Raw genomic sequence first — 22,388 nt, forward strand, 5'->3', positions numbered from 1 at the left:
GGAATCTGAACTCTAGGGCTCGAAGCCCAATAATAGGTTTTACTATACTGACGATCTGCCCACAGCATGAAGATAAACAGAGCTCTCTGAAGAGCTCTCTTAACTGCAGGTTAAGGGTGCTAGTGTCAGTGTTCGTATCATCATTCTAGCAATATTTTAGCATAAAAGTAACGAGATGCAAGAGATTATCCCAGATGAGGCTCCAACAAGGGAGACACCGTGTAAGAAATATCAGCAGAAATATAGGAAATCTATCAAACCATTGAGTACAATAGAAAACTTCAAAGGACAGAAGAGCAAGCAGGTGGGCAGGAGGGAAAACCAGGGTAAAAGAAAATGCACACAGATACACCAAACTGGGGCTGGAGGGGAGGGAAGAGAAGGAAAAGAAATCCTTTGATCATCTCAGTTCTCCCAAAGAAACAGAAAGCTTTTTATGAGTAGAGGTGTAAAAAGTCTTTTTAGCAACCAATAAGCCTTTTCATTACACAACATTTCTCAGTGTCTTATCTTTCACCAGCAAGTATTTCACACAATACCTTGCATAGGGTTGCAAGCACCTGGCTGGGATTTACTAGCTCTTCCTGAAACTCACTCTTTTCAAATAGCTTCAATATTACCTCTTCCTCCTCAGTCTGAACCCATTCCTTTCAAATTATATGAGTCAGGGGAGCTGAAAGACATCTGTTGACTTCCATGCAGAATCAGCCCTTTAGCATGCACAGTGAGAACTAAAAGCAGCTAATGGACAGACTAAACAAGTGTACCTCTTAAATGTCATCTTAACATTTGTTTTTCTTTCTGCTCGTTTAAATAGTTAGGTCAGTGACTGGGCTTTCACTAATTGTAAGCTTCTTCCACTCTTCTGCTTCCCACAAAGTATATAGGATCATTTTTCCCATACTATTCCAGCTGCTTTTGTGAAAAATAACAATCATACATCACACACTTTACTGAAGTAACTTTGTGTAGACAATGTTGAGCTCACAAGGAGTGAACTTCACCCCTTTTTATTGGCAAATAAATCAGAAGTAAACATGCAGTGGTGGAGGCTTTTGTCTTGTGGAAAAGCATTCAGCTTGAAGCCATTTCTAACACTTACCCTGTTTGTTCAAATATGTCTGCAAGCCCTATCTGCACCAGAGGAGATCACAATTAGATTAGATTAGGTAGCTAATAAAGAGTAACAGAGACAGACATGGTCCAGGCCTCATTTGTGACTCAAGCCAATCCCTAAATAGGGCTGCAGTTCATGAAACATATTCAGGACAATATCTGAAGTGGGATTTAACTTTCAAGTACCCCCATATGTTTGCAAACTGCTTTCCATGCAGTGGAATCCCATGTGCTAAATATGTTTTGCCCTGAGACAAGGTTATAGAGCTGAAATTGATGCTTAGTCCTCAAGTAGTTGTTTAAGGTGCACACTGCTTGAAAGAACAGAACAAACTGGAGGTAGCTATGCACCTAATTCTCACTGAATTTCAGTTTGAGTCTCAGTTTATTTATGGCTTCTGTAATTCCCAGCCTACAAGAATATTGGCCTTGTCCAGACCTAGAAAGCTGATGGAAGTCTTTCTGCTAACAGCTGTGAGCTTCCATACCATTTTATGGGGATACAAACTGCGATTTTTGTATATGCCTGGAAAATAAAAGCCCTGCTTCTGAGAAAAGCTATTCACTGTTGCCTTCACTACAGATGAAAGCCACACTAATACTATTAGTTTTACTGGATATTCATCACATTAGAGTCAGCCAAACCTCTCAGCCTACAGACAATACTCAAGACATAATGTATCTTGGCTGACATCCTTTTGAAGTTTATGAAGGGTGGTCTGGAAGAAGCATTCCAGTGTCTGATCTGTGACCTCTGTGTTTTGAAAGTGAATGTGATGTCTGAGCTAATTTGGATCAGGTGTTTCTCCTCTGATCTGCCAAGGGCCCAGCATGATAAGCTGAGCTCCACTGCTAGATCTGAGATCTACAGAACAAGACACCTTCATACAATTATTTGTACATTAGCCTTATTTTTGGCTGGAAGAAAAAAGATTATGTCCTCCCATCTAATATCCTTCAAACATATCTACATAACAGCTCAGGCCATGATGGACCACCCAGGAAGGCACTTCTAGAGAAAAATGGAAGACAGCAATTGCCAGGCTCAGCTGTTCCTTCATTTGTTTTCCAATCTTCTTCCTTTCAGAATGGCCCAAGTAGATTGTGCTTAAAAGTTGCAGACACACTACCTCTTGGAGACAAACTTTTCTTTGCAAACATCAGCTGCTGGATTATTTACAGGGACCTAGAAGTCTGGCAGCAAGAGTCTGCAAATGAAGGTGACTTCTCATCATGAGCTTGGACGTGCTGCAATGCATATAAAAGGTGTTGGGTGATGTTTGTGGCATGTTTGTCAGATATGCTGAGTGACTTGTCTGCCCCGGAATGTGTCCTATTTTACAAGCAATTAGTCTAATAAGAAATCCTACTTGTTTCTTATAAACTGTGCCCCCTAATGTCTTACTACCATCCTGACTACAACATGACTGCTTCAAAAATCTTGGCAATGATTGTGTGGTTCTGCAAAATCTTCTGCTTGTCATGAAGAACACTACATTCTAACAGCTCCTCGCGTCCCACCTAATTACTGGCATCTTTCTGTGGCCATCACCCTCACTGGGGCAAATCTTATCTTTTAGTTCTCTCCTTGTAGAGAGGACATCCCATGATGTCCATGATGGAAGTCATGGACAGAAAGACATCCCATGCCAGAGAGCCTGCAACCACAAAATAAATAATAACAAAAGGCACTGTGGCCTCTTACACCTGTCCTAATTTTCCTGAATGAGATGTGACTTCCTGCAGGCCTGAATTTTGCAGTCATGTCATTTAAAGTTGTGGCTAAAAATTAAGAAGCTAATCATGGCATTTATGCAGTACTAGCTGACCCAGAAAGTATTAGAAAAATGAAATGTCCTGTATGAATAGTAATTGTAAATATTAGATGTTATCCAAAGAGGAAAAAAAAAGATCATTCCTAGAAAAACACTCCTTAAAAACATGATCACTACATGGTAATGCACCTAATAATATGTGGTGGAAGTGAGATGGACTGTCAATAGCACAAAGAAAAGAAACAATTTTCATTTCCACTACACGCCCTTTCATCTGAGGATCTGAAAGCGCAACATCTGTTTGTCTGATCGTCAAAAATGAGAAAATATTAAGGCTATTTTTTGTTTTAGATGACTCCTCTCCCCTCATTGACATCATAACTTTTTCAGCACATTTGAATTTAATTAAAATTTGTTTCTTAATAGGAAATGGTCAATCCATCTTGGAAAAAGCTGAGGAACTCCTGAGTCCTAAGAAACACTCAGCAAAGGTAACATATGAATATTTTCCTTCCCCACAGATGTATTTGCTGGAAACCAGCAGGTGTGAGAAATTAAATTAATATGTTTGCGTAGTTTACAGTTCTAGTTTACCACTTTGGTCTCTCTTGCAAATTCAGGAGTGGCAGAGCTGAGATTATTTGCCGGCACATGGAGCGATAAATATGCAAATGAGATCCCTGTGTGAGTTTAATCAAAACAGATTGCAGCAATGAAGAAATGGAGGTGTTAAAAAAATATCTCAGCTGTCCTTCTTAAAGGAGGCAGAAGGTTGATAAGATTTGCTCAGGCACCCTCTACATGTCACGACTTGGAAATTAGACTTAAAGAAGGCAGGATGAAAAAAGAGAGAGAAAAAAGACTACAAATCCTCTCCAAACAGATACTTCCAACATCACAGCGGGAAGGGATCAAATAATGTCAGCATGTATTGTATTCAAGCACACCTTGTTAAACATGGATGGAAGTATCAATGGGAGGGATTCTGACAGAGGGGAAGACTCAGTTGGAGGAGAGCCACAGCCCTCTGCAGGAAACAGAATGGTGCATTTTAGGGCTTGGTAATTGCTCATGTCAAAATAGCTTTCTGCGATTTTTTAACAGAAGAAATTGCATATTTCAATAATTTCCAGCAAGGTGTGATCTAGCCATCTGTTCCCTCAAGACTGGGGTATCCAGCAGTGCCTGTGTGTACACACTGGCCTCATGATATCACAGTGCTCTTCTCCTTATCTATTGACACACAGACAAGAGTCTCGCTGGGAATTTGATGGGACCTGGGAGACTCCGTCATTGCAGACACAGGGAATTTGTGCATTTTCTACAAGGAATAAAAGCAGTGCTGTTACAGAGGATTAATAAATTGAAGCAGTCTGCCAGTGTGCATTTTTACAAGGAAGATTTTCAAAAGATGCAACCTTTTGAAGAAAAATTGCTAACAATATAGCTTTGCCAAGAGCATGTGACTCTTGAGGCTCCAGGCATCTTCTCAAACAGATGGATTAAGTCTGAAGTAAATTGAAATGTTCACAAAGAAAGAGACTGAGGGAGACTGCAAGTTTTGACACAGCAGGCCAAAACATGAACAGTTCTGATTTCATCATCTTTCACTGCTGTTTCCATAAATTTGTAACTACAGAAAATCATTTTCTTTCCATTCCCAATTGCAACTGGGCAACGGAATCAGCAGGGAGTCTCAGTGTAGGTCAAACTATACTATGTCACAGTTTAGAGCTGAAATTCATAATAGTTCTGAAAGATCAGTGATGAATCTTTCCAGCAGACACAACCAAAGCCAAATTGTTGCTGTGCTTTTCTACTTTATTTACATTGTAATCATTTTAAGGAGAAGATTTTTAAGGCAGCCAAATCTGATTCAGAAAACTGAAAATATAACTCAGAAAATCCACTGTTTTCTCTGTACGTGCAAAGAGAATTTGCAGTTGTTTCAAGAACAATTGGAGACCACAGATACAAACAAGACTTTAGGAGGTGAAACTCAAAGGGGAAATATTCATAATTCAGAAATTTTCTTTGAAGTCTTAAGTCAACTGTAGAAGCAGAGGAAAACCTGTTTTCATAAGTATCAGGGAAGAAAGAAAGAAGCCAACTCCCTTATTCTCAAAAGTTCTATCAGATAAAATGCAGTGTGATATACTGTAATCCATCCAGGTTCCCAGTTGCACAGTGAGGATTTACCTCTAATTCATGTCCAAACAACTTCACGCCTATCTCTGGCCAGTTCATGAAGAAATTCAGTCCTCTGTGTGTTCTAGGGATTCCTATGACATCCCTACATTTCTGTAGGGAGCTGGGTTTTGTTTGTTTATTTATTTTTTAATTGAAAAGAAATCCCAAACCTGGTAAGCCCCCAAGCAAACAACGGATCCAGAGCCAGTGATCCCGCCTGTTTATAAATGACAACATGCAAAGGCAGGGATTTCAATGCCTTTCTCCTACCCAGCTCCAGATTTGCAGACTGAACCTATTCCTGAAAGTCAAAAGGAGAGAAAGGATTAGCCAAAAAGACCCTTCTGCCAGTGGATGCCCAACAGCGCCAAGAGGAAGAAAGCACTCCATGGAACAATGGTACAGAGACAGGCAGAAAGGAAACAACTGGAAAGGAAGTTTTTAAATACGCTCAACTAGAGAAGCACAAAATCTAAAGACATGGGGTGATATAGGTAATAAAATCTTCTTTCTGATACAGAAATGATTTAGCAATATCCGTAAGTCCAGAATGAGGGTCCCTTGGCATCCACATGTGTTTTGGGGGGAAAGAGAGGGGGGGAAGGGGGAAAGGAGGCAGAAAACCTTTTTTCTAAAAGTTTTGCAGTTCGAGTGGAGAGACAAAGCCTCAATCCTACATTTTAAATATGGGAAACTGAGGCACAAAGAGACACTGAGACACCTGAGCTCCTAGAAGCCTCTGCATTAGGACTAGGCAAGCCTCAAAGCTGAAAAAGGGTCCAGTTTTGCTAAGTCTCATCACAGCAGTTCAAGCACAGGCACCTCACAGCACCAGACCCTAGTACCACACTTTCTTTTTCCTTATTCTGCCTTTATGACTTCAATTCTTACTATTTAAGAACAAACTGGCATTTTCTCTTTGATGTGGTTAAGCTCCCACAGCTCAGAGCTCTGGATACATCCTGAAGCCATCTGCGTTTCATCCAGTGCTGGCACTGGATGTTTGCAAGAAACCTTGGTTCCTGGGGCAGAGAACACTCACACAGACCGGCACTTTGCACGCAGAGATGGGAACTGATTTTCGCAATTAATTCTTGATTGATTTCTGAGCTCTCCTATATTACAGTTGTCATGCGCAGAATGCATGCATTATATGTTCTGCGGGCCTCATCATGCCAATGTACTTACTCCTATAAATAAAACAGATTTTAGACTACCATAAATGAGCCCTGCAGTAGGTCCTGGTGATCATTTGAATTACAGTCAGACTTGTACCTCAGACTGGTTCAAAGAGCAGCAATAAAAAAGATTCACACACACTTTTTGCCCCATCCAGCCCCTGAGGTCCTACATTAAACACCACTCAGCTAAGCCTGAACTCCTCACTCCAGTTAATTTTTCATCTTTGGCTTCAGCTCTTAGGTAACATTTTTGCTTTTGGGAAGCTGTGTAGTTTCTGGTTCACAGATCCTACTGTACGTCATCTTTAAATAAAACCATTTGGATTCCTTTTAGCCTCCGCCCATTCTACCTTGGCTGAAAAGCAGCATATAGACAGGACTTTGCCAAGGCTCTTTGAGAAGGAATTTTAATTAATTGCTTTGTGTACAATTTAGAATTTAGCAAAGGCTCATATTTCAAAGGCATCAGCATGACAGTGCCACAAAGAGGGAGGAAAAATAACCCACTGAAGCCAACATCCATAAAAATGTGAAAGAGCTATGGTAAATTCTGAATGATAAGCATAAAAGCAGCCCCTTGAGAGACTAAACCTTCTGTCGTACAGTGACTATTTTGAGTTAAATTAGCATGATTATTCCATTATAAACTACTTTGTTTCAAGAGTTTTGTATTCTTAGCCATGGAAAATCTCCCTAGGTCTATCCTTGTTCAAGATCTCAGAGAAAAAACAGACATTTCTAAACTAAACAATGAGCTTGGCTGTTTTTCAAAGCAGAGCAGAAGTTCAGAGATCAGAGGTGGTCTTCTTCCAGTATCAGTAACATCTTTGATCAGTTAAGTGTTAGTGAGCAAATCTCATGAATTAAATGAAAAATGAAGTCAACTGGCAGAGCTGCAGCTGGGAGAAAAGGACTGCTGAAAACACGCAATAATTAAACAGAAGTGAAAAACACATTATATGATGAGGTGCCTGCAATAACAGGATATTGAACTCTACGACCAAGAGGTGCCTTCCAGTTTCACAGTCCTAAAGACTTTTTTGATTTATGTTTCTTACAAATTACCTGGCTGATGATGAGAAAAGCAAAGAGACTCAGCCTGAATATACTGCTGCTGCTGCTATATCATCGAGAGCAAAGGAGCAGGAATTCAGAGGAGAGCCAGGTGTACAGAAATGGCACTGTGTTGGGACTTGTGAGATCTGAGGATGTTCCTAATTTCTGGAATGAGTTTAGCCAAGTCAATTAACATCTTGATTTCTAATAAGTCTACAGGAGATTTGCATCCTAAACAAGTTATAAATAACTGAAACTAAATGACTTAATTCCTTTGATACTTCCAATTTCTTTGAGAGATTCTTCAGTCTGCTCTGTAGAAAACTTTCCCTCCTCTCAGTTTTTCTGCCTAAATTCTATGATCTTTATCTAAATGAAGTAAGAGAACCTCTGGTACAGAGTATCTACCTATATTAGAGCAAGCCAAACATGTTAAGGAATAGCAGCCAAGTGGCTACAGTTCTTAACAGGAGGTTTGATCACAGTCACCTTCTGAACGGACCATGGATGGACAGTAGATAGGATTAGCGGTGAAAAGGGCGAGTGAGATGTCTTTGGATATTTTACATTCTGGCTGGAGCAGAGCTGCTCTGAAACAACTACCATGTTGTTTAGGGCTGTTGGATATAAAATACTCTTGTTAAGGCCATGCCTACGTAATTATTTATAGAATAAACTCAATGCTTCCTTTGGAGCCATTCCAGAGGCCAGCCACCATTGGAGGAAATTAAATAACAAACCTGTGTTTAACATTATTAAAAGAAGATTAGCCTCATAGCAATGCTCTGTGTTACTGAAGAGGATTTACATTTCAAGTGCATTCTACACATCCCAGGACAATACTGAGAAGAATAAATCCCCTCCACCTCCCACAAGGAACAGGAGCAGAAGAGTGGTGCTTCCCCTTGCAGCAGCTTTGCCTGGGCAGATCTGTGCGGCATGAGCCCCCAGGGACTGCTACAGATCTCACCTCCTGCAGAACACCCCCAGCATCCATCCCCTGGCTGCTCACAGCCAGCTGCTGGAAAATGGCTTTGGCAGGATGAGGACAGCCACCTACCCGGGGTGGGTTGAGGCGTGCTTTCAACACCTGGAGTAGGGTTCAAACCACTTTATGGCAGGATGTCAGACTAACAACAACCTGGTTTGATTTTTCTGGGGCCTTGTTTGGGGCAAAGCAAACTTGTGTGCGAGGAGAAACAGCTCCTAGGCATAGTCATGAGCCAAATATTAGAAGTAACCTGCAGATGTGCTCCTTCTCCAGGTAGCTGAAGGGGTGGGTGGTTGCAGCAATAGCCCCAGACCTTGTTTGCGCAGCCAGCACTGCAGAGCAGAAAGAGATGCAGCAGAACCTGCACTACCCTGAGTGTCACCTCCTGCAGATAACTTCAAAGACATAAATCCATCCTGCCACACTTAAAAAAAAAAAAAAGCCTGCTGTCCCTTAAAGAAATGTAAAGGCATGGCTTGTATTGTAACATGACACACTCATACTATCTTGAGCATATTGTCTTAATCAAAATGATAACAAATATCAACTGGGAAATCTCAAGAACAAGGGTTTGCAACATCTGTTGTCCTACCAACAGGTATCACAAGTGTTATGCAGAACTCACATTTTCATGATCAGACCCTAAGGGAACGACATCTGCTGAATCCTATAATATCCCAGCTTCTCTTGGCTTGTGTTTGAGCCTTATGACTTTTTAAACATAGTTGTTTTATATCCAATGTTTACATAAGGAGACTCCAACGTGGCATTATGTAATAGTTATATATAGCCAACCAGACTCAGGAAGAGACCCATACTAAACACAGAAATCAATAGCTCATAATAACTCACTTTTGGTGTCACTGGAATTGGTAAATTTATCCAAGTTCAAACTGAATGAAGATAATTGCTGACTTAGATGTGTAATGTAGAAGTATTCAGTCTGTGCCCATAATTTGGTGATCAATTTCTCATGTACTGTATTGGTAATTGTACAGAATTAGAACTAAATAAATGGCACGTCTCAATCCATGTTGACTATGTCTTGCCTTAAAGCACGCTCCTGGGCTCCTGACTATGGATAACGTGACTTGTACCAAACATACCTCCAGCTCGTGACTTGGCAGGATGTTGTCATGTCAGTTAATTTTACTTCATCAATGGCAGACTTTTTCTGCCTTTTCTTGGAAACCGTAAGGTCTCTGCTGCTATACCTTATATCCAGCACAAGTGTGTCTGCGTGGAAGGCTGCATGGCTCTACACGTCCTCCTCTGCATTCACAGGGGAAATACAAACCATGTCTTTGCTCTGACATTTCAAAGCACCTGGCTAGAAAATATCCACGTACTTCCTGAGAGTGGCTGTAAAAAGGATATTCTAAGAATATTGATGCTGTCAGATGGTAGTGCTAGAAACCCTGAGAGCACCGAGACAATACAATAGTGGCGCTTCTTATACATTAGGGAGGGATGTGTGCCGCCTTCTGGCAAAGGGTTAGTTTTGGGAGTGCTGCATCTGATGCCAGAAACATTCCCAGAGCCAGCCCTTGGCTGTCGAAGCTCCAAGCACCCAACAAAACCAAGACAGACAATGGGAGCTGTGAGTGAAAACCAGACTTGCTCCGCGACTGCAAACCTGTGCCAGAGCTCCCTGGTTCCAGGAGGGCAATGGCCCAAAGGCTTGGTCCAGCCAGAAGCTTTTGAGTGCACAGCAGGTTATTTGTGACCAGGAAAATCTGCCTCTTGTGCTGAATTTCCATACACTTTTAATCCCAGTGACTGAGGAAGACGTTGGCAAAGCTTATGCCCCGCTGAAGGCAGGCGAATAAAGCACCTCGCTGCAAACGGAGCCTAACATTTATTTTGGGTGTGCGATGGAGTCTGAATTCATGTGATAGAGTAATCCTGTCGATGAGGTCATGTGTTCCTCTGAAGGGGCTTCTTTGTACCCTGGGTTAGTTAGCAACGCTTTTCTGTTATCAAGCATCTGATTAAACTCACAAAGGAAGGGTCTTTAAAAAACAGTCTTGAGAAGTGAATAAATAAATTGTTGTGGTTTTTTCTTCCTTTTTTTTTTTTTTTTCTTCCATTTTATCCAACAGGAAAAACAGAGAGGAGTAAGATGGGGAAGGGGCACCAGAGAGGGAGTCGTTGTTCTCAAATGACAGAACAACGCTCTTAATCTATTTTTAAATTTTCTACAGCACCCAACTCTGTGGCAGGTAATAGTTATATGCATCCATATGGCACGTTTCACCTTGAAGGATCACAGTGCACCATTCTAATAGGGAAAGCCTTCCAGAAGCCATCCTATACCACTCACTGCTGGAGTGACACAGAGCCTACTTTCCGCAGTAGTGAAATCCTTACCAAAACACTGGAGGTAAATTAAAACATACCTCACATTGTTATTTGACCTGGAGAAAGACTCAGCCCTTTGTATGAGAATGTTTTGCCCTGCAGCTCAGACACCTTTTCTAGTGTTTTGTAGTACCCCTACACCATGTGCCAGGAATAGCAGCTCAGCTCTGACAGCAGGGAAAGAATGAATTTAGCTAAATCATCATTAATTTCCCTTACAGGACACAAATCCAAGATCACCTTAGATTGTGAAGTCTAAGAACAGCAAAGCTCAAGATGTTAGTAAGCTGTAAGATACCTGTTTTTAAATACCTGTGCTTATTAGAATTGTATTAATTCACATTAGTTATTTGGTTACCTCAGGAGACCACTATATTAGAAAACAAACAAAAAAAACCTCAGCTCCTCTCCTTGTGGATTGTTTCATTTAGTACTTCCCTGCCCTCTCCATTGGTTCTCTTGGCAAACAAACAGCTGTATAAATGTTGGTCTATTAAAAAAAGAGCAGCAGAAAACAGCTGTGACCGACTGATGACAAAGTAACAGATACAGCTGGTTGAAAAATTTTTCACAACCCTTACTTTGCCATTGAAAGACACCATTTTTCATTCAATTCTGAACACTCAGCAAGAAGAAAACTAAAGTATCAGCAGCATTTCAGGAGTTTCCTTTCTCAACAAGAAATTCTACCCTACACCTGAGAAACCATTCTGAGGAAGTCATCTTTGAAACCAGTAATTTCTGTTCTGTGGGTTTGCTTTGAACAAAATGGCATTTTTTAAAGAATAACTGCCTCAATCATGTCTTCAGCCTTCTTCTTCCAATAAAACACAACACATTGCCTTCAGTTACTAAATGAAAAGTAATACCAAAGTGAAACTACAGTGCTCATGTGCTCCTCCATCCCAGGACAGGAGAAAGAAAGTGAATTTGCATTCACTTACACCTCTAAAAGTAAAGGGCATCCACAGGGAAGTGAAGGCATGTCAGTGCATTGCAAAACAATGCTGACAAACATTTTACTGTTGGTTACTGATTGTGTTATTACTTTCCTATTTCTGATCGTCTTGGGGGCACAGATTCTTACATTTGCAAGGCAAGGCCTGCTAATTCTACAAAACCCACCACAACTATCGTAGCTGCTGGTAAATAATATGCCCTCCCACACCCGTAGCACGCTTGGCAGGAACCAGGCTTGGCTGAAGATGTGAAACAAACAGCTTGAAAGCCTGTGAAAGGAGAAGAAAGAATTGTTGAGGAGGGGTAGGTGGGGAAGCAGAGGGGGCAAATACTCAGATGTCTCTGTTTTCTAATGGGATTGTGCTGTCCTGGTGTACCAGCCAACCCCACTGTCTCGTTCCCTACAAAGCATGTTAGACCAGCTGGTGAATATGACCTGTGGCACTCCAGTGACTCTCAACAGCTAAAAATATGTCTCGGCGTTACTTTTTGTAAAAAATGCAGGGTTTTTTTTTTGAGGCAAAATGAGGATAAGATCATGTAAAAATAATGCCTCTCAATGAATTCATGTGAATAATGCAAACTGCAGTGGATTGACTGAAGCAATGTCTTGCATGGCTCCTTTCTACCTCAGGGATGCAAAGCCCAGGAAATGAAAATGTTCCATCTACAAAAAAATATATACATATATATATATTTTTTTAAACAGGTTAAGTGTATTCTCTTTATGATGTAGAGAGAAGAAACTGTGAATGTTGAGTTGAAAAAGCCAAGCTAATGTTCATTCAGATCAAAATTCTTTTTTTTTTTTAATTATATTCTAGCCATTTGCAACAGTGGTTTGTATGTTGGTGTGATTTGGGTCCTGCCATGCAGGCAACACAAAAAAAGAAGTAAATATCCTCTGGATTTGTCCTGCTGGGACATGTGGGAGGTGACTGCAGGCAAAGGAGCGCACAACTCCCTGCTGCTCTACCACAAAGCTGTGGTTTGTGGTGCTGTGAGGATGGACATCTTGGAGACTCTCCTTTATGAAACTGGGGAACACAAACTGCCAGATGGACCTACTGGGGAGTCAACTGCTGACTGATGGGAAAATTAAGATGGAAAAAAAAATAATTGAGATGAACTGATGTCTAGGGCAGCCAAAGAAAACATCCATATGGGTGTGACAGTTCAACGGCACGGTGAGGCGTACGCTGCAGCCTGGTAGTGTCATTGCAAAGTGAAAAATGAACAGGTCTCCCACTGAATGGATTCCCCAGGCCTGGAAAAACTACCTCTCAACAGGAGTTGAGACAAAAGCTTCCCAACCAAGGGTCTGCAGTCTAAGTCTTTGGAACCATAAGAGGAGAAATGAAGCTAAAAAGAGCCAACTTGTTAGGGCTGGACATGTGGGGTTCCCACAGAACCGTGTGCCTCCAGCAGAGACTCCCAAAAGTGCTCACAACCTCGGGATTAACAGTGGTGTGGTCTCGTGGTTAGAACCCAGGACTGAAACTCAAGTTTCCTGAAATTAAATTATTTTACAAATTGTCTGGTATGTCTCAGTTTATCCATGGTAAAACCTCACAGGGGGAGCATACTGCTTGGTGAATAAAGGATTCCAAGGACCTCATGGGAAGGTACTGTCAAATTCTTATTTCAATACTTAGACACTTTCCTGAAGTCTTCTATAAAATTGCCAGAAAATATATACGGAACAAAGAACTGGAGAGTTACCCACTACAATATAAGGATGAAAAAGAATCTCAGAGAAATATCCCTGGCACTGGAGAAGAAAGTCTGACCAGAGATGTGCAGCAAATATGCAGATAACTACATGACTGCTGGAAATTCTAGGGTAACAATAAGAAACGGAATACTTAATTTGAAACCAAACCATAGGATGTGCCAAGCCAATTACCAGAATAAAAAGATGAACCCATGGAAATAAATGATAAGGTTAACAAAACCCACAGAGAAACACACCAGAATTTGAGAAAAATCTGTAACAGACAAAATAGAAGGGCCCAACCAACTAAGCTATATCTACAGAATGTCCTTTCATCTATAACAGTCTCCAGACGTTTTATGAAATCAGCAGAGGAGACATTCATGCACACACGTACACCCAACCTCCCTCCACAATGAGATGTGTCCACCGTTGTGTAGCAACGCCTGCTGCTGTTACACAACTGCCGTGATTCATGATTTCGGGCAGGAAGCAAAGAAGAATTCTACATCCAGCTCAAACCACACAAGGAATTTTATCCAAGCCACAAGAAACTAGCCAGTTATTTTAAGGGGTAGAATACTCAAATGTGTCATATATAAACTGAAAGAGAGAAACTCAGAAGAGGTAACTATAGGAGAACCAGCACCAACTCCATCCAGCCTAGCTCTCAATGACTGAGATGAGACACGAGTTAACAGGAAACCCAGTGTGCACTTGGGGCTTGTTTTTTTTGTTAAGAGCTCAGATACCTGAGCATCAATTTTTGGAAATGGGAATTCAGAAAAGAGAAACAAAACAAGCAGGTCAGTGGGGTGCTTTTGAGCTGCATTCAGACTCATGGCAGGGTGCACAGCAATCAGCCCAGTACAACAATTTGCTACAAACTTTTGAGATGAAAAGAAAAGAAAAGAAAAGAAAAGAAAAGAAAAGAAAAGAAAAGAAAAGAAAAGAAAAGAAAAGAAAAGAAAAGAAAAGAAAAGAAAAGAAAAGAAAAGAAAAGAAAAGAAAAGAAAAGAAAAGAAGAGAAGAGAAAAGAAGAGAAAAGAAGAGAAAAGAAGAGAAAAGAAGAGAAGAGAAGAGAAGAGAAGAGAAGAGAAGAGAAGAGAAGAGAAGAGAAGAGAAAAGAAAAGAAAAGAAAAGAAAAGAAAAGAAAAGAAAAGAAAAGAAAAGAAAAGAAAAGAAAAGAAAAGAAAAGAAAAGAAAAGAAAAGAAAAGAAAAGAAAAGAAAAGAAAAGAAAAGAAAAGAAAAAAGAAAGAACTGTGCATCTGTTAAACACTTTTTTTTTTTTTTCTTCCATCTGCAAAGCAGTCTCTGCTCTTTCTGTAGCTTTCAGAGCTGGAAGAAAAGAGCCTCTGACTGACACAGCCTAGACAAAAACAGTATTTCCTTTTCCAATATTTAAAAACAACAACAACAAAAAAATACCACTTTTCATAACAAAAGCAATTTTTGTACACAGTCTCATGCAGAAATCACTCTTGCCCCTGAATACATACTGTACCTTTTAATGAAGCCTTTCTAATAGCAAAAGCATTTGCTTTCTCTCTTGGCTTTTTTCTCCCCATAGCAAAGACGTATGTAGAACTGGAAAAGATCTACAGTTTTCTAAACTTGTCTTTGGAAAGTTTCTTTGCCAAGTTACACTTTGTCAGGAGCTCATTATTTTCTGGGTAGACACTAGAGACTTCACTTTGAATTATTTTGAGGGCTGTGCTGATGCCGTTTCAAACTCTGAGATTTGTATGCTTTTTTGCATGAATCACAGCAACTTATGTTCATTCCACACACAAAGATCTGTTTAATTTCCAGACCCTTCTCCATAGTGTTTCTCCCAAAACCATCCCTAGGTTTTCCACAGCCCATTTCACACAGTGGTTTTGTGATAAGATAGAAAGGGGAGAACTTCAAGACTTCTGATTTTTTTTCTCTACTCCTTTCGCTCCCTGGCTATATGATGCTGGTCCTCTCTCCATTCCACATTTGAATCAAGACCAAGGTTTGATTGAATGAATTCATACAATTCTGTCTTCATATGCACTTTAGAGGAGCTATCCTGGATTAACAGTGAGACTGCGTGTGGCCCAGCAAGCTGGACTGTGTAGGACTGATGCTATCTCCATCAGCAGAAAAAACAGATGAACTTTACAAGGCTGACCCCAGAAAACTTAAGACCTCCTAAGTTCCATAATGAAAACTAGAGAGAGAAAGTAAAAAACAATGTTCACTACGGAGTACAAAGGTCTCAGAATGCTAGTTCAACGTCAGGCTAAGCAACAGTTTCCGAGAGCAAAGCAGAAACCAATTCTGGGGATAGAAATGTGGACAGTTTCATTTGTCCCTTGAATTTGAATTCACAAGTGAGGTGTGAAGCATCTTTTTTTTTTTTTTTTTTTTTTTCTCTACTGATAACAACAGAGAGGAAATGAATCACCAATACTACTGCCAAGTACAATATGAATATGTTAATAAATAGGTGAAGAGGTGCAGCTATAAGCAGGTGCCAAATTCCTCATCTTACCAAAGATGCTAGTGAAAACTATGCTGTAGAAATCTTCGCATTCATAAGAACCATGAGCTAATGACACATTAAACAAATACACACATAGTATGCAGGTGAATAGCTTAAGCACACTGAGACGACATTATTTTTTCAGTGTCTCTGATGAAGCTGTTTTTTAAATTGCTTGTGCTTCTAAAAGAAGAGGTAAGCCAAAAATCCACTCCATATACCCAACATCACATTTTTTCCATATTTTGAGTGAGTTGAACTGAAGGAATGTCACGTATATAGGCAAGTGAAGTGGAATTCTGTTTTAATGGCTTTGCTCTAACCAAGTGCACAAATAATTTACACGTGCATTGGTCTGAAATAACAAGAAGTGTTTAGGAAATATGAGTTGCTAGAGATGATGCTGGTCAGCAGGCAGCAGGATACGTTCAGAATTCATTGTGGATATTCACATGCAGTTTGTAATTTTACTTCAGTTTGACCATATGCTTATTCTAGCACTGCAAATGACACCTCTGAACTGTCTCAGAAGTCAGCCACAAAAGCCTGCGTTATTTTTGGCGATCAGAATTATTATTACTTGCCTCCTGTCATTAAGCAGACTTTGGTCTTCTTAACAGAAGCTGGGGAAGCATATAGGTAACCCGTCCCCAGAAAAGTCTTTGTTTTTCAAGCAATTATTAGTTTGTCTGGGCGGCTTTTCCTCCCCACCAGAGCTCCTCTGTCCTTGGTACTAGCATCTGAAATGTGCAGGAATGTGCGCTTTTTTTCTAACTCACAAAACCACAGAAGGAGTTCCTTGAAATCTGACTTCCAGTAACAGCCCCCAGGCTATCTGGCTGCTTGGCCTAGTTCTGTCAGCTACCGTAGCATCAAGAATCTCCATGTTTGGCAAACCAGGGTATGGTAGCAAATTTTAGCAGAACAAAATATATAACAAAGAGTGACGATGAAGTGAAATCAACCATAGCGTGGCAACACAAAATAAAATACAAACTTAGATTCACAAAATACGAAGCAAATCGTGTGTGAGGCACTTGAAAACAGAGAAGGGGCCATTTCTAAACAGTCCAGTTGGAGGATTTTTCTCAGTGCTCTGATTTAAAGCAGAAGCACTTATATAATGTAATGGAAAATACAGCCATATACACAGCTCTGAGCAAGTGATTAGTTGCAACGGTGACTGAACTCGGACAAAACTCTGCCCTGCTGTTTCAAATGTCAACAAATTGGGCACTGTTACACTAATGGGAGACTTGAGAGACCTCCACCACCAGCGCTCTGACCTCCTTTTCTTAACCCGCAGTGACTTGAAACCTGTCTGTGTTAATGTCTTAGCTGACAGCAATTTGAGCCATGGAATAAAAGAAGGGATGTGGAGCTCAATTATCCAGCAACAGATCTCCAGTGAAATCAATGCAATTGTGTCACATGAGAATTTGGCTGGCAGCCTCGGAGGTCTGCAAAAGAGAAAACCATCCCTCAGAAATGCATGCTGAAATGAAGCAGACAAGGAATAATGCAATGAAGTGCTGCTTTATGCATGAAAAATGCTCGGTGGGTTCTAATTTCCTCTCCATTAGACTGGTCCTTCCCCAGGTAACTCCAGAAGCAGTACTCCTGACCTAAATGAGCATGGACCAAATCAGATCAAGGCAAGGCATCTTCTCCAAAGAGAAATTTCTCCACTGTATGATTAAGACAATGACAAGCAGGTATACTGTAAGTATATTCAGCACCCTGTAAAACTGCTCATCTCAGCAAAACAAGCTCTCTCTCCAGGTGAAACAGCTAAAGTTAGATACAGTAGACTTTACATGTACTTTTATTTGCATTAAGGCCCCCTTTTTATCAGTCTGGTAGGGCACAGTTATAGGATATTAGGATATAGGATTATGGCATATGTAGGGCATATTTATATTTATCAGAATGGCACATTTCTTACTTCAAGTGTGATGTAAATATAAATCTGGAGAGATACAAACAAACACAGTTTAAAGACTCCCATATCTGTTCTGAATAACATAACTTGCAGAAATGAGAATCAAGCCACAACCTAGAAAGCACAGTGTTAATTCCAGATCATTTCCCTTTTCTTACAGATGAGCCTTCACCCACATAAATAGTGCCTGTGAAATCATTAGTAACGTGGAAATGTTTTCACAGCCAAATCTGGAGGGATTCTACCCAAATCAAAACATATAAACTCATTCAGAATGACCTTCCTCAGCACTGACATGGCACTACCATGTCATTGGTAAGCACGGGGCTTCTACTGAACACAGATGGGACAGTGACACTGAGATCCTGCAGACACAAGAGGCTAAGCACCATGTCCACTGATGGGGAAAGCATGGGCAGGCACACAGGCTTGGCTGGCAGAAGACGTATTTCCCTCTTTCTGCCAGTGACCCTCTCAAATCCCAGTGTACTGTTACATATAATTAACAGTATATGAAATAATAGCCTGAGAATGACAAGAAAAGTGTAAATAGCATCTAATGCATCTGAGCAGGGCTCTACCTCTCCAGGTCCTTCATTCTTTCCATCAAATCTGTAACCACAGGACTTTTGGTGCTGGATCACTGTGATTGACTTGCTAACCTGTAAAGTGTGTAAGTCTACATCTTAATTAACACTTGGCAGTGGAAATAAAAATTCCCTGGCTTGCAGATGGTATATCCTCCTATAAACACTTCACTTGGACACCTATCTGGAAAAATAGATAGGACATTCATAAGGAGTGCTCACTATGGGAAATGCCAGCATTTTTTCCTGGAAGCTATTTACACTGCCAAGATACTTCAATAAGAAAAATGATCTGAGACCTTTCCCTTAATATGCATCCTGTTCTCATTTGACTTGTAGTCTACAGTGTGCAGCATTCATTCTCAGTCAGACTTGAATTACTGCAGTACAAGCAATGCAGAAGGGAAGTACAAGCCACAAGTAAAGGAAAAATATGCGTTACACTGTGTTGCACTAAGAGGAATAGATTGCCTATACATCACAAGCTACCTTTATATCTTTCTTGGCATAGACCTTTGTCACACAGCACAGAGAAACTATTTAGGAGGATTCAGCATATCCAGAAGAGGCTGGTTTTCCAAAAGAACCAGTAGAAACAAAGAACCAGTGCAAAGTGGACACTGAGCTCCCTTTGAAAGCCTGACAAACTGACTTCTGACAAAATGGGATCATGCCAGGCCAAGAAGGAAGACAGCCACTAAGGTCTTGTACTGTGCTGTACAACACATACTGCAAGTAAAGCTGCTAGCCTGTCCAAATAAAGGCTTTTCATCAGACCAAAGAGACTGAACCCCACAGTCACAAGCGCTCAGCTCGCAGTTGGCTGTCCCACCTGCTATCCCCATACCCTGCCTTTAAGGCAAGTCCAAAACCGATTGACAAAATCTGTCTGTTCACAGATCTTACAATTTCTTGGGAACAAGAAGCAAACTTCTTTCCTGGAATTAAACCTTTTTTTTTTTTTTAATCCCTTTTCAGCAGGCAATCCTTAATGGTGGAAATAACAACTTAGCCCGTTCTGATGAACACAGAGGGAAACGATCTCACAGTTTAATTTCTGTTTATAGTCAGAAGGTGTTTACATCCCCTTTTAGTTTTGTGCTGCCAGAATGATGTAAAAGAACGTTAGTTTAAAGAAGAATCAAGACAGTTTGGGTTGATATTTTGGTTAATATCCTAATCCCATAAAAAGTTATTATTTGGAACTTTAGGTTTATAAGGTTATGATGTTCCAGTGCATCTCGGGAAAAAGCACAAATGCTCAAGTACTTTGTTAAAACAAACCCATTAGAGTGGAATTTCTCTGGGCACCGAATTTCAGACCCTTTGAATATCTTGGCCAATATCTATACACATATAGTCAATGGTACAGCCTGGCATGGGTAAGAGGCAGACTGCTACAATACACCTTTGTCATGCCTATGATTCAACCAACTGGTTTTGAAATTTGTTTAAAAAAGATTTCTGTTCCACCACCCTGTTCTTTCTACTCAATTACTAAAAGGAATATGTTTTCTAAGCATGAAACAATATCATTTTTGTCAAGGGTCTGGAAATTGAGCACTTATATGAATTGAAGAAAGCTTCCTTTCTCTTCCCTGTGCAGTTCTGGTTACAGGGAAAGAGCTTTCTGTGTGAGTAATCTTTCTAAGTAGGAAGCAGAGCTCCCCTATTGCTAGGGAAGAATGGACCTCCAGTAGGCTAATATGTGATGGATGACTGAATGCAAACTTGGCAACGTTGTTCTCCGCTCCCCAAAGAATACAAAATGCCACAGGCTATTCGTACACAGGGACTCGCTGGTTGGAAGTTCTGAAAACTTGGCAACGTCCCACCTTAGTTTAATTGAAACTACAGTGGCAAGACAATTAAGGATGTGAATTTGGAGAAATTGCTTCCAACAGGATGAATTTATCTTTGGAGACTGACTCATGCATAAGTGAAACAAAAACATACATGGAAGGTTATTCTTGTTGACTCCACAGCCTAAGCAGCAAAATCTCACATTAGCTTTTGATGAGTGCTTCATGGGATATGTCAGGCCTTGTGTATTCTTTAAAGATACTCTAACTACATACACATAGACTAACTGAAGCTGTAGAGGTTATTTTGTTATGTCAGTAGCAGGATATGCAGTATGTAGAAGAGAGAGAAATGATGCATACAGAAATCCAGTAAAATATTACATTAAGGCCATGTCTAGTTATAATTGCACATATATCATCCCAGCAAACTGTAAAGAGCTTTCTCCTAATAGTGAATGTTAAAAGAGATACTAAGTAATTGAAACTTTGTACTTTCAGCAGAAGGATGCCTATTATATTCCTTCTTTTAATGCCCAACTACTTTCTGCAGGACTGAGAGACATCTCTTGTCAGGCAGAATCCCTTTCTGCCTCCCCCTCCTCAGCCTGCCCACTCCACACAGTGCAGTTACATCATACATTGAAAGATTTCACTAGCTGGAAAAATGCCCAGTTTTTAACTTTTCCCACATGTGGAAGGCATTTAACTTCAGTTCAGATTGGACAGAGGATCGAACGCACGAATGGACAGTGAGCACTGAGCTAGGGGGAGTTTCACACTTGTATAAAACCCAGAGCTCAGTGGAAACTGAGACAGCTCAGCATTGTCCGTCAGGGCTGTACATTTGATCTGCCTTCCAGTACTCCAATTCCTTCTTCTTTTCTCTTCACAACACAAACAATTTTCTGGAATGCTCATGATAGCAATTGTAAGTTCTTTATGGCAAACAGCATCACTTACCGTGTCTGTTCACTCTTTGTAATACAATGAGATGCTAAAATGCTGTAGCAATAGTAATAACATCATCAGCATCTAATAAACTCCCACACAAAACCAGCAAGCCACAGACAGCAAATCCACTTTGATACCAACCAGTTTAGTCAATTAAATCACATCTTATAAACTCAAAAATAAGGAGTGTGTGCAGATCACTTCTATCTCCTGAGTTCGAGTTTTGATATTTTCTGTCCAGATGTAAAAGTTACACATCCTACACTTCCTTGTGCCAGCTTTGCAAACTTCCAAGCTTGGATGATGATAAAATATTTGCCCATTAATTTAATAAGCTGTGACAGTTATTTTCCTTAGTTTCCTAATTTATTTGCTAACACTGATTATTCTGAAATAATAAATCAGCCACTTCCTTAAAACTACTAGGGGTAGCTACTACACTTAACAGTATTTCCACACATTTACAGTTTGTAGCCACTGGTTTTGATGGCAATGATCAGTCCTTAAGGAGGGTGCACTAAGTTCACATCAGAAATTAAGTCAGAGAAAGTACATGTTGGTAAATCAGGGCACAATTTGAAAGCCCAGTATCTCAACCTGTCACAGTTCAACACAAACACCTTTTTATTATTGAGAAGCTGGGATTTCTAACTTTCTAGTGATACAAATCGTACATTTCTAAGCCTGGAATTTCATGAGACACCAGACCTTTAAAACGTCCCTTTCCCTTCAGCTCAGCAGTACTGTGATGCTATGTTTCCAAAGTCGAACATATCAAGTCACAGACTTCAAATTAGAGTAACTTTTTCTACTCTGAATTTCTCATGTTTCACTGTGTGCCATATATGTAGGACAGGTAAATGTATAGCTGATAATGATGCAACAACCACTCTGCATTTAAACTTCCTTCCAAATGTAATGTCCAACTTAGACAGATAGCAGGTTTCAGTAATGGAAACAGCCACTGAATGAAAACTTTCTCCCTTACAGATTTGCCAGTGTGGGACATCCATTTACACCCAACTACTATTTTATACAAGCCAGTATACTTCATTACTGCTTAGCACCACTCAAACCTCTTGGAGCACACCCTACAAAGCTATAGGAACAGATGAACTGTCATAGGAAAAAGGCAGACAGCAGCACAAACAGGTCTATTATTTTGAATGGTTTTGCCAGAGGGATGACAGGGTTAAAGCTCTGGCTCCAAAGCAACATCACTGTTTCACACATGCACTTGCTCCTT

The 22,388-nt window shown here is 40.3% G+C and overlaps 1 protein-coding gene across 11 annotated transcripts in view; it reads right to left on the bottom strand.

Annotated features, from left to right (window-relative positions):
* Positions 1–22,388, bottom strand: part of TNC (tenascin C) — a 105,652-nt gene that overhangs the window by 48,839 nt on the left and 34,425 nt on the right. The gene's annotated exons all lie outside the window — the stretch shown is intronic.

The sequence above is a fragment of the Anas platyrhynchos genome, chromosome 18 (assembly GCF_047663525.1).
Source record: "Anas platyrhynchos isolate ZD024472 breed Pekin duck chromosome 18, IASCAAS_PekinDuck_T2T, whole genome shotgun sequence".
Classification (NCBI taxonomy): Eukaryota; Metazoa; Chordata; class Aves; order Anseriformes; family Anatidae; genus Anas; species Anas platyrhynchos.